Raw genomic sequence first — 16552 nt, 5'->3', positions numbered from 1 at the left:
TATTTTATTTCCTGTTAATCTAGAGTAGCTCCTTGTTCTTAGGTGTCATTGAGTCGTTTCCGCCCATAGCAACCCTCTGCACAACAGAAGGGAACACTGCCCAGTCCTGCTCCATGCTCACAATTGCCCCCGTGCTTTGTCACAGCCACTGTGTCAATCCACCTTGTTGAGGGCCTTCCTCTTTTTTCCCGTCCTTCTACTTTACCAAGCAGAATGTCCTTCTTCAGAAACTGGTATCGCCTGACAACATGTGCTGTGTGTGAAACAGTCCTGCCATCTTTGTCGCTAAGATGGTGCTGCTTCTAAGACAGATTTATATGTTCTTTTAGCAATCCACGGTACTCAATTTATTCTTTCCCAGCACCATAATTCAAGTGCATTGATTCTTCGTTGGTCTCTCTTATTCAAGGTCCAATTTTCATATGTATAGGAGGCATTTGAACATACCATGGCTTAGGTCAGGTGCACCTTTGTCCTCAAAGAAACTTCCCTGCTTTTGAACACTCTGTGCAGCAGACTTACCCAATGCAACATGTAGTTTGATCTCTTGACTGCTGCTTCCATATGCATTGATTGTGGATCTAAGCATGACAAAATTCTTGATAACTTAAAACCTTTTCCGTTTATCATGGTGTTATTTAACTGGTCTAGTTGTGAGGATTTTGGTCTCCTTCACATTGAGTGAATTCATAGTGAAGGCTGCAATCCTTGATCATCAGCAAGTGTTTTCAGTCCTCACTTTCAGCAAGCAAGGTGATATCTGCATATCGCAGATTGTTTATAAGCCTTCTTCCGATTCTGATGTTACATTCTTCATATAATGAAGCTTCTCTGATTATTTGCTCAACGTACAGATTAAGTATGGTGCGAGGATACAACCCTGCTGCCCACCTTTCCTGATTTTAAGCCGTGCCGTATTCCCTTGTTGCATTTGCACAACTGGCTCATGATCCGTGTAAAAGTTCCAGAGGAACACAATGAAGTGTTTTGGAATTCCCATTCTTTGAAAGGTTATCCATAATTTGTTGTGATCGACACAGTCAAATGCCTTGGCAGTCAATAAGACATAAGTAAACATCTTTCTGGTATTCTCTGCTTTCAGCCAAGATCCACATGATATCAGCAATGATATCCCTTGTGTGGCATCATCTCCGGAATCTGCCGTGAACTTCTGACAGCTCCCTGTAAATGTACTGCTCTAACCATTGTTGGATGATCTCCAGCAAAATTTTACTGTTCTATAATGTGAGCATTTTGTTGGGTAACTTTTCTTTGGAATGAGTACAAATATGGACCTCCTCCATTCAGTTGGCCAAGTAGCTGTCTTCCAAATTTCCTGGTGTATATCAGTGTTTCCAGTGTTTCATCAGCTTCTTGAAACATTTCAGTTGGTATTCCATCAATTTCTGGAGCCTTGTTTTTGTCAAGTGCTTTCAGTGTGTCTTGAACTACTTTGTTCAGGATCATTGACTCTTACTCATATGCAACCTTCTGAAATGGTGAAATGTCAACTAGTTATTTTTGGTACCGTGACTCTGTGTCTTTCTATCTTTTGATGCTTCCTGCATCATTGAGTATTTTGACCATTGACTCTCAATATTGTAACGGGAGGCTTGAGCTTTTTTGTTGAATTTGTTCAGTTTAAGATATGCTGAGCATATTATTTTTGGTTTCCTAACTCTAGATCTTTGTACATTTTGTTACAGTATTTTACATTATCTTCTTGAGCTTCTCTATGAAATGTGCTGCTCAGTGCTTTGACTTGTTTATTTCTTCCATATGCCTTAACTACTTGTGTTAGGCAGGGTTCTCAAGAGAAACAAAACCAGGACATTTATGATTTGTGTGTGTGTGTGTGTGTGTGTGTGTGTGTGTAGGTATGTAAAGCAAGAAGTACTATTAACAGCTAATTAGTCCACATAACAGTACAAAGGGTCCAGTTCAACTCACTTCTGTGGAACAGTTAATATACTGGAAGTCTTTCAAGTCACATGGGCTGCTGGGTCCAAGGTCAAGTAAGCAGACAGTAGTTTTCTCCCTCAGGCAAGGCAAGCAGAGTCTGCCTACAGGCAGCAAACAGTAGAGTGGGTCATCAACAGTCAGTAGCTCAGAAACTAGGAGGCCCCAATGGGATGTCAAACACAAGCAATGGGCAGATCCACCAGCCTCAAGCTCAAACAATGTATGCACCAGCCCCATGGTCAAGCAGGTCTCAAAGGAGCCTTAAGCTCTAGTGACACAATCTGCAGGTTGGCTTGTCCCACAGGTAGTGTAGCTCACAGATTGAGGCAGAGAACTCCCTAAAGCAGCAGTATGCTCTAGCACACTCTGATCACCACAGAGCTTGGGTGGAAGAAGGGGGCAAGCCTTGCAGAGCCATTTATCTCTGCCCTCTAATCAAACTGTGACCTGATAATACCACATGTTCTTATTGACCACGTTGTCACAATAAACCTATCATACTAGTCTATGATTAAGAGCAAGTTGCATGTTCCCTTCCAACATCCACTTAGATCTCTTTTTCTTACCTGCCTTTTTAATGACCACAGTAGCTCCTTAGGTTTAAAAAAAAAAAAAGTTGTCATCAAGCTGATTGCAATTCATAGCAATCTTATAGGACTGAATACAACTGTCCATGGAGTTTCCTTGACTATCACTATGGAAACATGAAAGAACATAATGAGACAGTTTTTTCCCACAGAGCCATTACAAAAACCAAAAGACAACCTACCGTTTAATTAGTACAACTCATAGTGACCCAATATAGGACTTCCAAAGCTTCATAAATCTTTACAAGAGCACCCAGTCCCTTCTTTCTCCCATGGAGCAGCCAGTGGGTTTATACCAACAATCTTGTTAGCAGTCTAATGCTTACTTGATAGCACCACGCTGGCTCCATTGCAGCCAAATCAAATGCTTACCTATTTGTACCACCAGTCTGCTAATATTGATAGGCAGGAAGCTTAGTGAAAAAGGATTTTCCCCCACCCCCAAACCCACCAATCAAAAGGAATAGCAAGCCAAGCCCATAAGGAAAAGGGAATTTTCTAAGAGATCAGTCATGGGCTATGGGAAGAACATGCATGTAGAAACCAGTAAGGTCATATGCATGCTTCTGTACAACCACTCAAAAGCGTGAACATGTATGCAAGTACTCATACTCAAAGCTTAAACGTGCAGTAGGAATGAATTATATCACATTCACATTCAAGCACACCCACTGAGAAGCCAAGAACACAACCGTGCCCGCCAAGTGGATGTGGAAGGAGACTAGTCTGGAAAGAATGGTGTGGTAGTTACATAATCTGTTGTCAATTTGAGACTGTTTAGGAGTGAAGTGGGGAAAAAAAGTGAAGGGGTGGAGTTTAGCCTGTCAATCAGGTCACAGCTTGATGACCTCATTTGGACACGCTAAGGAGATAAATAGCTTGCTAGAGGCAGGAACCACTTTCTGACTCCCTGTGAGACATTCCTGTTGACAAGCCACATGGAGACACACTGATAGCAGCCAGGGCCCTGAAGCTGGAGGAGCCATGTAGAGACCCCTGACAGCACTTAAGATGCTTCTACAACCACTGGATCTACAAGACTTTCTACCTACTGGCCTGTGATCTTCCTGCACTCAGCATCATTGCATGTGTTACGTGAATCTGAAGAGAAATTTACAGACTGGTACTGGACATATGGGCTCATATTGGACTTATAGACTTGATCTGGACTGGGCTAGAATGCTTTTTTAATGTACAATTACTCTTTATATAAAGCTCTTTCCTATATACATATAAATGTCTCTGGATTTGTTTTTCTAGTTTACCCAGACTAACACAAATAATATAAGATAAAAAAGCGGGACCATGCAGATTTTTTTCACCTCTCTCTGGAGATGGTCCCTTCTTGTCTGTGAGAACATACAATAAAAAAACTTCACTTTCACTCAGAAAAGCTTACTTTCACTTACTTTGTGCTACAACTGTGTGAATTTTTTCCACACTGAGAAACAAGAACTGAGGCAATGCATCTCATAAGCTAACAATAAAGTAGAGAAAATGTCCAGAATACAGTTGAAAATCACTCGTCATACCAAAAACCAAGAACATGAATGAGGAAAGAATTAACTAACTGATGTGCAACACAAGATAAATTCAATGTTACAATTACCTGACCAGGAGTTTTAAGACAGCTGATATAAACGTGCTTCAAGAATTAACTAAAATTTATCTTGAAATAAATGAAAACCTAGAAACACCTTGGAAATTAAACCAAAGTAATTGAAAAAAATTAAGGAGCTGAAAAATGCTATAAAATATATTTTAAAACCCACTAAGTAAGTTCAATAAGAGAGATGACAGCGAATAGGATCCGTGAGTTTAAAGGTAGAGTAATAGAATGTGTCCAATGTGGACAATATGGAGAGAAAAAAAATCTGTGGGTGGAGTTTTTATAGTATGCATTTTTCCCACTAGGCAAGCATCCGACAACTTTCTCTGAGTTAGTAAACCCAGTGGCATCACCTGGGAAGGTTCTCTCTGGTCACAGTGAATTTTTTTCCTAAAATCACTTATCTCAAACCATTTTTTTGTGATGTCCAGTTTACAAGAACAGCGTGTGGCTGGGAAATCTTGTTTCCTATTCCAGAAAAATGCTGCAGGAATTGTTGGATATTGAACACAGTTTACAAGGACAGCACTATGGAAAAACCCTCGTGTACAATTGGTTTTCTCTTTTCAAAAACATGAGATGTTGACTGATGAAAAACCTCATCTGTACATCTGTCAACTTCCCAAATTGACAAAAATGTTGACAAAATCCAGGCAATTGTGCTCAAAGTCTGACAACAGTTCAATGAAGAGATGGGGACGTTATCTGGACGATCTTGGAGCACAGTTTAGCGAATGTTAATGGAAGATTTGAGATGAGAAAAACTGCAAAATTTGTGCCTTGAGTTCTGTCTGATCAGCAAAAAGAGCATTGAATGGGAACATGCCATGCTTTGAAAGAACAGCTCCAAAGCAACCGCACTATTTTCCCCAAGGTCATTGCTATTCTTAGGACCCTGAAACCAAACACTAATCAAGCCAGTGGAAAACACCATCTTCGCCTCACCCCAAAAAAGCTCAAGTGAAATCAAAGATCAAGACAATGCTCATTTGTTTTATTGGTGTGAGAGGGATTGTGCATTTGGAGTTCATTCCACCAGGTCAGACTGTAAATCAAGCTTTCTATTTAGAGGTCCTGAAAAGATTGCATAACAGCATAAGACAAAAAAGGCCCAATTTGTGGCATACGGTGGACTTGTTTTGACACCACAACAATGCACCTGCTCACAGTCATCCATCTCAGTGCACCAGTTTTGGGCAAAAAACAGCATGCCTCTCTTCCCCCATACACGTGACTCACCTGACCTTGCTCCGTGAGGAAACTTTTTGTTTCTGCAAATGAAGAGGAACATGAAAGGACAGCCATCTGACGATGTAGGAGAGGTGGGAAAAAACGAGGAAGATGCTGTTAGCCATCCAAACAGATGAGTTTGAAACTTGTTTTTAACAATGGAATCGCAGATTTGACAAATGTATTAAGTGTAATGGAGAATACTTTGAAGGCGATAAAGTTGTTTTGTAAAACAAATTAAATATATATTACTGAAGCCCCCAAAGAAAATAGAACCTAAAGCATAATTGAAGGATATAATGATTAAGAACTACTTAAGATTTGGTGAAAGACAAAACAGACCTAAGAAGCTAAGTGAATCCCAAACAAGATCAACCTAAAGAAAAGTATGCCGAGACATACCACAGTTAAACTTTTGAAACTAAACACAATGAAAAAGATCTTGATATCAGCTGCCCCAAAAAAGAAACGATCCATTTTCTGCTTTACTCCTGGAGAACACCAAGTCAAATGAGATTTACCATCCGAAACTGGAAACCCAAACCACTTGGCACCATGCTTTTCAAGCATTAAAAGAGAAGAAATATCAGCTGCAAGGTCGCTAAGGAAAATATGTATCAGAAATGAAGTGAAAATAAAGACATTCTCAAGAGAAGGAAAACTAAAAGAATTTACTATCATATGTAAGTAAAATTTTGCCGAAGATTATCTAACAATGATTGCAACAGTACATTGACAGCCAAAAATTCAGGCCGGATTTAGAAGAGGACATAGAACAAAGGATATCATTGCTGATGTCAGATGGATTTTAGTTGAAATTAGGGAACCAGAAAGATGTACACTTGTGTTTTATTGACTATGCTAAGGCATTTGACTGTATGATTCATAACAAACCAAAGGTAGCCTTGAGAAGAAAGGGAATCCCAAAACACTACATTGTGTTCATGCAGAACCTGTACATGGATCAAGAAGCAGTTGGGCTAACAGAACGAGGGCATAGCGCATGGTTTAAAATCAGGAAACGTGCATCAAAGCTCTGTCCTCTCACTATACTTGTTCAATGTGAATGCTGAGCAAATAATCAGAGATACTGGATTCTCTGAAGAAGAATTGGAAGAAGTCTTATTAAAAACCTGTTGTATACAGATGACATAATTGTACTTCAAGGAGGACTTGCTGATGAAGATCTGCAACCTAGAGTATAGATGACAACTCTAAAGAAAACCAGGTGCCAAAGGGACCAGGAATAAGGCATCATGCAAAAAAAAAAAGAATATATATATATACACACACCATATTGAATGAAGGAGGAAGTGCAGAGTGGAGACCCAAGGCCCAAGTGTCGGCCAATGGAGATCCCCTCATAGAGGGGTTTAGGAGAGGAGATGGGTTAATTAGGGTGCGAGGTAGTACCGATGAAGAACACAGCTTTCCCCCAGATCCTGGATGCTTCCTCCCCACAACTACCATGATCCGAATTCTACCTTGCAGGGCTGGATAGGGCAGAGGTTGTACACTGGTGCATATGGGAGCTGGAGGCACAGGAAATGCAGGGTGGATGATACCTTCAGGACCAAGGGTGTGAGGGGCGATGCTGGGAGAGTGGAGGGTGAGTGGGTTGGAAAGGGGGAACTGATTACAAGGATCCACATGTGACCTCCTCCCTGGGAGAGGGACAGCAGAGAAGGGGGGGGGTAGACTCTGGATAGGGCAAGATATGACAAAATAACGATGTATAAATTACAAAGGGCACATGAGGGAGCGGGGAGGGAGGGGGAAAAAAAGAGGACCTGATGCAAGGGGCTTAAGTGGAGAGCAAATGCCTTGAGAATGATTGGGGCAGGGAATGTACGGATGTGCTTTATACAATTGATGTATGTATATGTATGGATTGTGATAAGAGTTGTATGAGTCCCTAATAAAATGCTTAAAAAAAAGAAAACCAAAATACTTACAAGTAGACCAATAGGTAACATGATAGAGAAAAAATGAAGAGTTCTCAAGGATTTTATCTTGCTTGGAGCCATAATCCATGCTCCTAGAAGCATTCCTCAGGAGATCAAATGACGCATTGCATTGGGTCAATCTGTTGCACAAGAACTTGTAAAAGTGTTGAAAACAAAGAGGTTACTTTGAGGACTAAAGTGTGCCTGACCCCAGCCGTGGTCTTTCCACTTGCAGCCTGGGCGTGTGGCGTTGAACACTGAATAGGGGACAAAGGAGTAGATGCCCAGGAATGTTGCTAGGAATGCTGAAAGCCGAAAGAACAAGTGAATCTTTTTCAAAATAGTCTTAGTGATTTAAAATTCACGTATCATATACCTCCATAGTTAAGTCACTTTAAAAAGAGTTGTATATACAAAAAATATTGTATATACATCACCACAATCAGTCGTAGCACCTCCTCCCCCTCACACATTCATGATTTGCTCCCCGGTTCCCCTCACCCTCCACAGCCACCCCCACTCCAGTCCCTGTTAAACCATTGCATCGGCTATTGTCTCTATGCTTCTGCTCCTGTGCTTCATAAACTGGGAAGCCTAACAGAAACAATAAAAAACAAAATGAAAATAATATAAAGATAAAAATAAAGAGTAAGAAACAAAAGACCATCAGCAATACTTTTAAAAGTCAGAGAGGCAATTTCTGTCGTGGAACAAGTGAGAAATATTTAAACCTAGGGAAAATTCAGGTTGGGTCAAAAGGGAAGTCAGCTGACCAGGTATCATATTATACCATAGTTTCAGCCACCAGAATCAAGTTTTCAGTCATCTCTGTCTGATGATAAAGCTGCTCAAGTCTCTCACCTGTGGTCAGAGTGGATCTGCCGGAGGCCCAATCCAACCAAACACATTGAAGATGATTGTACTCCATAATCTTCTATAAAGTGGGTGTTCACAATTTAAGCTCTGATATATTTCCCTTCATAATTGGATTTTGTTATTGTCATCTTTGGGTCACACAGGCTGGTGTGCTTCTTCGATGTAGACTTAGTTGACACCTCACTTAGATGATTGCGTATTTGAATACAAGACTCTAAGACCCCAGACACTTCCAACTGATAGCTGGGCACCATCTGCTTTTCCACCACACTTTGCTGTAGCACCTTTATCGTCAGTGATCTTTTCATGACAGAGAGTATCAAGCAGAGCCATGGTATAAGAACTAACTGTTCTTAAACTGGGGCTAGAATTAAGTGGGATCCCATAATCCATCTGAGAATAAGTAAATCTATGTTGTAAGAAGTACAGCCAGAATGCTTCTGAGAGGCCAGGATGGTGAGACTTCATCTCATGTACTTTGGCCATGATGTCAGGAGAGGCCAGTCCCTGCAGAAGGGCATTATGCTCGGTCAAGTAGAGGGGTAGTGAAAAAGAGGAAGACCTTTGACAAAGATTAATTAGCACAGTGGCTGCAGGGATGGCCTCAAATATAAGACCACTTATAGGATGGCACAGGATTGAGCAATGTGACGTTCTGTTGTACCTAAAGTAGCTGTGAGTCACAATTGGCTCAGTAGTACCTGGCAACCATTGAGTGTATTAAAATATATAATTTATAACCTATAGTACTTAAGAATTTTAAGAAGTCATAAGCGGCATTTATTACCTTAGTGTACCTCTGGTCTTGTTCCATCTTTCACCGTGATTAGGTGTTTTTCCATCTTTCCATCCTACTACCACATCCTTGCAGCAGCAACTCATTTATTCCAAGTCCCGACTGCTCTGTCTCAGAGTCAATGGTCTGGTCCACAACTCTGACTTTGTAAAATGTTTAATAATTTTGAAAGAATTTGTAATGAATTGGGCCTCAATATTGCAGGCTCCAGTAATATGAGAATGGAAAGTAGCAGCTTATTGGTCACAACTTTTTGGTTATTGGTCAGAGAATCTTTCAACTTTTGCTCACATTTTCAGTGTGTTTACGTCTACTCTTGGTGCATTCCTAGTGGTCTCATTGCACCCCCGAGCTGCTCCCTGGTTGCTGAGCCCATCTGGTCAGTCTCTGTGGCAATCCGATGAGAATGCTCAATCCTCTGGGTTCAGGCTGTCACTCTCTTGCAGAAACAGTCCTTAGTCACGTGCTCCCTCTTGATGGTGTATGTGCTGTGTTTCATGTCTCTGGCTTTCCACAATGCTTCTCACCTCCCTATGTAGTTAGCCAAGCTCCTTCCTGGAGGTTCACAGTTTGGAAATCAGGGGATTACGAAAAGACAGAGAGGCATAACTTAGCTCCTCCTTCATCTCTGCCAGCATTTCACTTGCTTCTTGTTGTTTTTCATTAAAATCTCTAATCAACTGTGTAGGATTAAACTGAAACAATTACAAGAAAGAGATGCACACACTAAACACGTACATGAGAAATAAGGGCATATCTCAGTAACCTAGATTTCTACCTTAAATGAGAAAAAGAGAGTAAAATAAACCACAAGCCAGCAAAAAATGGAATGATAAAGATACAAGCAGAAATCAATCAAATAGAAAATAGGAAAATGTTAGAGAAATTTATGTTTTGTAATGCTGAGATTTTCTCCTCAAAAGTTGTACAACTTCTAGGAGACTGACAAACACGGAGATGGTATAAACACCAACCAATTCAGGAGCCCGAGACTCAGGAGTCAGAGATGATCAGTACAGATCAGTACGGCCATTTAAAAGGTAAAGATGACTACTATGAACAATGTTACACTCATATATCTGACAACTTGGGATAAATAGGCCACTTCCTTTTAGTGGCCACTTCCACGAGCCACTAAAACAGCCCAGGTGAAAAATGCAATCTGAATATTTCTACAAAAGATGCTGAATTACTAATTTAAAAGCTCCCCAAAAGGAAACATCCAGACCCAGATGAGTTGGCTTATTTGATACTCAGCCATGTTGTTATACAGATCAACATTTGATTCCCTTTTTTAAATGATGGTATTCCATTGTGTGGTAGTTAAATAATCTGTTGTGTAATTTGAGATTTACAAGTGAAGGGGTAGAGTGTACGTATCCATCAGGTTGCAGATGGATGACCTTATTTGGAGGTGCAAAGGAGATAAGTAGTCCACTGGAGATGAAACACATGCGCAGTCTCTGCTAGACATTATGATTAACATGCCACATGGAGACAGGCTGATGGCAGCCAGAGCCTAGGAGCTGGAGAAACCATATGGAGACCCCTGCCTGAGCTGAGATGCTTACACCGCCACTGGATCCATAAGATTTTCCACCCACTGGCCTGTGAACGTCCTGTATTTGCATCATTTCATGTGTTTTGTGAGAGGAATTTATAGATTAATATCAGAAATATGGGCTAATACCAGACTTATGGACTTGATCTGGACTGGGCTGGGATGTTTTCTCAATATTCAATTGTTCTTGTATATAAACCTCCTTCTTTTATTTTTAATCATTTTATTAGGGGATCATACAACTCATCACAATCCATACATACATCAATTGTGTAAAGCACATTTGTACATTCATTGCCCTCATCATTCTCAAAACATTTGCTCTCCACCTAAGCCCTTGGCATCAGCTCCTAATTTTTCCCCTCCCTCCCTTCTCTCCACTCCATCATGAACCCTTGATAACTTATAAATTATTTTGTCATGTCTTGCGCTGTCCGACGTCTCCCTTCACCCACATTTCTGTTGTCCATCCCCCAGGGAGGAGGTTATATGTAGATCCTTGTAATCGGTTCCCCCTTTCCAACCTACCCTCCCTCCACCCTCCCAGTATAGCCACTCACACCACTAATCCTGAAGGGATTGTCTCCCCTGGGTTCCCTGTGTTTCCAGTTCCTATCTGTACCAGTATACATCCTCTGGTCTAGCCAGACTTGCAAGGTAGAATTGGCATCATAATAGTGGAAGGGGGGGGGGGGCAAGGAAGCATTTAGGAACTAGAGGAAAATTGTATATTTCACCATTGCTACATCTCACCCTCAATGACTTGTCTCCTCCCCAAGATCCTTCTGTAAGGGGATGTCCAGTGGCCTACAAATGGACTTTGGGTCTCCACTTCACACTCCTCCACTCATTAACAATGATAAGATTTTTTTGTTCTGATGATGCCCGATACCTGATCCCTTTGACACCTCGTGATCGCACAGGCTGGTGTGCTTCTTCCACGTGAACTTTGTTGCTTCTGAGCTAGATTGCCACTTGTTTACCTTCAAGCCTTTAAGACCCCAGACTCTATATCTTTTGATAGCCGGGCACCATTAGCTTTCTTCACCAGATTTGCTTACTCAGCCATTTGTCTTCAGCAATCATGTCGGGAAGGTGAATATCACAGAATGCCAATTTAATAGAACAAAGTATTCTTGCATTGAGGGATGTACTTGAGTGGAGGCCCAATGTCCATCTGCTACCTTAATACTGAACCTATAAATATATGCACATAGATCTATTTCCTCATCCTCATATATAAATATATTTACATAAGTACATGCCTTTATTTAGACCTCTATAAATGCCCTTTGCCTCCTAGTTCTTTCTATTTCCTTTGACTTTCCTCTTGTCCCACTATCATGCTCAGTCTTCATTTGGGTTTCAGTAATTCCTCTTGGTTACATTAGCCTTGATCACGCCCTACCAGGCCTTCTACACCCTCTTCACCTGTTTTGCCCTTGTCCCTGGGTTTATTAACACCACTACCTTTCCCCCAACCTCCCCTTCTCCCATGTACCCCTGGAACTGTCTGCCCCATTGTTTTCTCCTCCAGATTGTTCATCCAGCCTATCTTATTTAGACAGACCTGTGGAGATAACATGCACAACAAGACAGAGCAAAATCAAGCAACAATATACAACAAAGCAATGACAAAAAAAACCCAACACAACACAAGAAAGAAAAGCTTGTAGTTAGTTCAAGGACTGTTTGTTGACCTTTAGGAGTGTTTTCCAGTCCAGTCTGTTGGGACATCAAGCCCTGGCCCCAAAGTCCACCTTCGGCATTCCCTGGGGACCTCGCTGCTCCATTCCCTTGCTGTTCTGTTGCGCCCCCTTAGTATTTAGCCTCCGTGTAACGGGATCAGATTGGGCGCAGTTCCCACACTGTGTCTCTGGTGTTGTCCCCTATAGGGCTATGGGTCAGTGAGGGACGTCGTGTCTCATAGTTAGGCCGGTCATGTGGTCCTCTCTGTGGACTGGCTGCTCTAATCCGGAACAACGTCCTCAAGACCTGGTGGGCCAAGATGTGCTCCACTCTCTTCTCCTCCCCCTTCATCTGCTCCCGTGTGCTCCGATCAGATATGTCCCTCTCCTGGAGCTGCAGAGTCAATGCCACCTTTTGAAATGAATTCTTCTGGGGGGAGGGGCAGGTGTCCACATAGTAGTTGGGATTGGGGCCGGCCCCTCAGACCTCTCCACTGGTTCCCTACTCCATGCCTGTGTGTTGCATTCACATCTTGGAGCACTGGGTTGAAGTCTGGTCCCTCTTTCCCTGTGGAGACACAAACAATACCCTCCCCTTGGGTGGGTTAGTGCCTTGTGCCCCCACTACCCCTTAAAAAAATTTTTTTTCCCTTTCCTCACCTTTTTAGTTGGCTACCATATGTATCCCTGGATTTGGTCTGGTCCCTGCCATACTACCTGGTCCTCACCCTAGGAATATTTGTATACAGTAGCTTTTTCCCTATGCCCCTTTTGCATTTTTTTTTCAAAGCTTATCTCAGCAGACTCGTGTTGTACTTGTCCTTTTGAGCTGGGCTCACTTCACTTAGCATGATTTCATCCAATTCTTCCCATGCAGCGATGTGCTTCATACATTCATCACTGCTTTTTAGCAATGTGTAGTATTCCATTGTATGTATGTACCACATCTTTTTAATCCACTCGTCAGTTGATGGAAATTTGGGTTGTTTCCAACTCCTTGCAATTGTGAACTGTGTCGCAATGAACACTCAAATGTCTGGCCTTGGTTTGTTTATTGCCTCTTCCGGGTATACGCCCAGTAGGGGGATTGCCGGATTGTATGGTAACTCAATTTCCATCTGTTTTAGACATCGCCAGATCGATTTCCATAGTAGCTGTACATATTTACAGGTCCACCAGCAGTGGATAAGAGTTCCTGTCTTACCACAGCCCCTCCAACACTTGTTGCTTTCTGATTTTTTGAATTGGGCGACCTTTGAGGGTGTTAGGTGGTACCTCATTGTTGTTTTAATGTGTATATCTCTTATGGCTAAAATTGGGGACATTTTCTCATGTTTGTTGGCCATTCGGATTTCTGCCCCTGTGAAACTTCTGTTCAGGTCCTTTGCCCACCTCCTCAATGGGCAATTAGTTTTTTTTCTTTTTGGGAGCTAGCAGAGTATTGTAGATTTTAGTAATAAGGCCTTTGTCTGATGTGTCATTGCTAAAGATGTTTTCCCAGACTAGGCGCTCTCTTATTACTCTCTTGGTGAATTCTTTCGATGTGCACAGGTGTTTTATCTTCACTATATCCCATTCGTCAATTTGTGCCTCCTCTGTGTTTGTGTCCTTCCCTATTTCTGATAGTCTATGTATTCCCTGCGCCAAAGTTCTCAAGTTGGTCCCAATTTCCTCATTGATGACCCTCATAGTTTGGGGTTTAACTTCAAGGTCTATGATCCACCTTGAGTTTATTCTTGTGCATGGAGTGAGATAAGCATCTTGCTCCATTTTTCTGCTCCATTTTCTTTCCAGCACCACTTGTTAAAGAGGGCATCTGCTTCCCATTGGATATGTTTTGGGCACTTATCAAAGATCAGTTGTCTGTATGCTGATTATCTTATTTCTGGGTTTTCATTTCTTTTGCATTGGTCTGAGTATCTGTCATTATACCAATACCATGCATAAACCTCCTTCTTATACACATGATTGTCTATGAATTTTGTTTCTTTGGTCTACCCAGGCTAACAAACATCGTATGGAATATACTACAATTTCCTTATTCCATTAATCTCTTCCATTTGGGCTGTTTCCAAGTTGAGGCTATTACAAATAAATCTCTTATGAAGATTCATGTACTAATTTTTGTATGAATATATGTTTTCACTGCAATTGGGCAAATACCTACCACTGGATGGCTCAATCACATGTTATATAGTTAACTTTTTCAGAGTTTGCCAAGTTATTCCAAACTATTGTACCATTTCCACCAGTAATATATAAGACAATTTTATAGAACTCGACAGCAAATCTATATTTAAACAGATCTATAATGACAAAGTCCATGTTTTGTTGCCTGGGGTATGGTGGGCAAGAGGAAGTATTACAGAGGGGCACAAAGGAACATTTTGAGGTGATGAATAGGTTAACTGTCTTGATTGAGGTACCGGTGTCCCAAGTGTGTCCATATGTCAAAACTTACAGTGTTATGCTTCAAATACATATAACACGTTATACATCAGTAATACCTCAACGAGGAGCTAAAAATAATGTTCTAAGATTGATTGTGGTAATGACTGTACAACTCTTCTTGATATGGCTGAACTACTGAATTGTATATGTGGAAGAAGTGCCAATAAACCTGTGTCTTAAAAAAAAAACCAGATGTTTATTAAATCTGTCCCTGAATAACCGTGACTAAGGTCTCATTTGCCTTACTGAAGCCACTACTAATTGAGCACACCATCCAGAAAGCCTAGCTTCTTCCACTGCAAACTCTTCCACCGACTCACCACCTGTCATTGCTCAACCCCAACTGAGCCTTCATTTCAGCACTTGGAGACTGAGCACACTGCTTCCTTCCTATTTCAAAGAGTCACTCAAGATAATGATTAGACAAGAGGAAGACTATGCAGAATAAAACCACTTTGTAAAGAGGTCAGTGTGTGTACACTTGGTTTTCTGTCTCTTGACTGTCTCTGAGAAACATGAGCTTTGATACAAAGCTGTTCGATCTTAGTTAGGCTGTGGATAAAAAAGAGCCTAAGGAAGAGAGAGTGTATACAGATGAGCAGGTGCAATTACTTATATGCCATAACTTTTTTTTTAATCCAGATGAATTGTAAAGATTCCTTTACATTAAGTGCTCTTCTACCTTTCGCTGGCTAGAGTTAATTGTGCAAGCTGATGTCATTACTACGTTCTCTCCTTCCTATCCCACCCATCTTCAGTCATGACATTCTGGAGACAAGGAGTGTCTGCCTCACATACTCTCAATGCGTGGCTCTGGGGACTCAGTGATGAACAAAACAAAGAAGCTGGACCCCAACTTCCTGGAGCCTCTCTTCTGTCTAGATTCCACCTTTATTTCAAGGCTGAGATGGCCACACCTTCTCCATGAAAAACATCCATGCTCTTCTCCCAACCACAGATCTCTCCCTTTTCTGAACTGTTGGGCTTAGTCTCTACCAGGCCACATGACAGTTTTGGTATTTTGTAGCATTCTGAAATTGTCTTTTATTAACCTCAGGAGCAGTGTATTCAATTAATCATAATTCTAAGTTCATGATGTATTTTCATTACTGGGAAGAGCCCTTTCATTTATTACAATTTTACCCTAATACCTCACCCCACCTCAATCAACTATTATGCTACCTATGTTTAATGTGCTCCATTTTGGTTTATGTTTTCTTGAAAAAAATGAGTACTACTATCTTCAATGCATATACATTTAAGTGTACATGAACAGAATGGTATTAAAGCTCATTGCCTCTTCAGTCACTTTGTCACTCATCACCCGGTTCTAGTAGATAAATGTCCATGGGTTGTATGTGCATTTATTCCTTTGCCTCTGCCTGCTATGCCCCAATGGTGTCCCCGCATCACACAGCACCTTGGTTGTTCTTGTTCTTCTTCTGCTTTTTTTTTTTTAAATAAATTGTTTTATTGGGGGCTCTGACAGCTCTTATAACAACCCATACATCGATTGTATCAAGTACATTTGTACAGATGTTGCCATAATCATTTTCAAAGCATTTTCTCTCTACTTGAGCCTTGGTATAAACTTTTTTCCCTCCATCCTCCATCCTCATGACCCCTTGATAAATTATAAACTATTATTGTTTTTATATCTTACACAATCCGCTGTCTCCCTTTACCCACGTTTCTGTTGTTCGTCCCCCTGGTGAGGGGTCATGGTAATACATTGATCATTGCATTTGGTTCCCCCTTTCTCCCCTCACCTTCCACCTACCCTTGTGGTATTGCTACTTCCATTACTGTTCTTGAAGGGTTTATCTGTCCTGGATTCTGTGTGTTG

At 41.3% G+C, this 16552-nt stretch overlaps 1 pseudogene; it reads right to left on the bottom strand.

Moving 5' to 3' along the window:
* Positions 1–9162: 9162 nt before the first annotated feature.
* LOC142426565 (vesicle transport through interaction with t-SNAREs homolog 1B pseudogene) lies at positions 9163–10267 on the bottom strand (annotated as a pseudogene).
* Between the last annotated feature and the right edge of the window lie 6285 nt (positions 10268–16552).

The sequence above is a fragment of the Tenrec ecaudatus genome, chromosome 14 (genome assembly GCF_050624435.1).
Source record: "Tenrec ecaudatus isolate mTenEca1 chromosome 14, mTenEca1.hap1, whole genome shotgun sequence".
Lineage (NCBI taxonomy): Eukaryota > Metazoa > Chordata > Mammalia > Afrosoricida > Tenrecidae > Tenrec > Tenrec ecaudatus.
The sequence above is the reverse complement of the archived record's forward strand: the minus strand, read 5'-3'. Positions and strand labels throughout refer to the sequence as shown.